Genomic DNA, 1,161 nt, shown 5'->3' with positions numbered 1-1,161 from the left:
AAACATGAATTTATCCTCCAAGTACGTGGTCACGTTTAGTTCATAGCTGATGGGTTTGAAATTGGTAGGTAGTTTGAAATCGCTAGTTTCTTCCCGAATTAACAACCGATCCCATTAAGGACAATGCGATGATAAAAATAAGTTTAAAGCCCACAAACTTCATTCTAAACAAATTTTAAATACACATATATATAAATAGGTACTTCATAATAATATGATTATTTTACACGTATATATTTTTTATATTTTTTAAATTTTAAAACATTTTATAATTAATTGGCATTGAACCAAGTACCTATTATTTTTAGAACTCCATTGGCCGTGCTGAACATAAGAATTATGTTATTACTTTTGTAATGATATGATAACACCAATTTGCCATAGTGCTAAAATAATAGGTTATAGATAATAAATGTTTGATAATATAGTATTTATATTTATTGCAATTGTATTGAATTTCATATGACAAATAAGATGATATTATGATTTATTTTGTATCGTATTTTATTATTTCTAAACATGTTGTTTAAAAAATAAAAAATATATTTTGTATAAGTCATTTATAAAGACATTAAAAAAAATATTATTCCTAATACATTTTGTACAATATATGAAATATATCTCATGTCTCAGGGTACTGAGACTCCGGCCGGCGCAATCCATCGGTAGACGGGGTGGTGGGCGTGCGGGACAAGAGACACCCGCACGCCGCTGAATCAACTTCTGAATCCACTACAATATCGCCGCTTTCCGGCCTGCCCGGGCGGAATACTGCCCTTACTTCGGCAGGGGACACCGTGTCGCCCCCAATCGCCAGTAGCGACTCAGGTCGCTCTGGACATTGGATAAGGAGGCGGAGAAGAGCGGGGCCGATCGCCCCCAGGATGAGTCAGTCACATTGACAACAGGCAGGATAAGATTGCACGTAAACGAACCTTTGACTAGTCCCGGCGCATCAGCTCGTAATGAGACCGACTCCATGCAAGGAACGGCTGAGGCAGTCGAAAGCATAATCGACTTCGACCCCAGCAGTCTTGCCGAAATAGCCGGAAGTGAACCAAGGACGTTAATTAAAGTACAAGTTAAAGATCGCAACGCGTAATGCATGAAATCGAAGGTCTATTAACGAGAAAAAGCTATGACGTCTGCTTAATACAAGAA

At 37.6% G+C, this 1,161-nt stretch overlaps 1 pseudogene; it reads right to left on the bottom strand.

Moving 5' to 3' along the window:
- LOC103310307 overlaps positions 1-163 on the bottom strand; it is an 817-nt pseudogene extending 654 nt beyond the window's left edge.
- Positions 164-1,161: the final 998 nt, after the last annotated feature.

Source organism: Acyrthosiphon pisum, unplaced genomic scaffold, assembly GCF_005508785.2.
Source record: "Acyrthosiphon pisum isolate AL4f unplaced genomic scaffold, pea_aphid_22Mar2018_4r6ur Scaffold_35;HRSCAF=239, whole genome shotgun sequence".
In the NCBI taxonomy this organism is placed as follows: domain Eukaryota; kingdom Metazoa; phylum Arthropoda; class Insecta; order Hemiptera; family Aphididae; genus Acyrthosiphon; species Acyrthosiphon pisum.
Note: the sequence above shows the minus strand (reverse complement) of the source record. Positions and strands in the feature narration are given on the sequence as shown.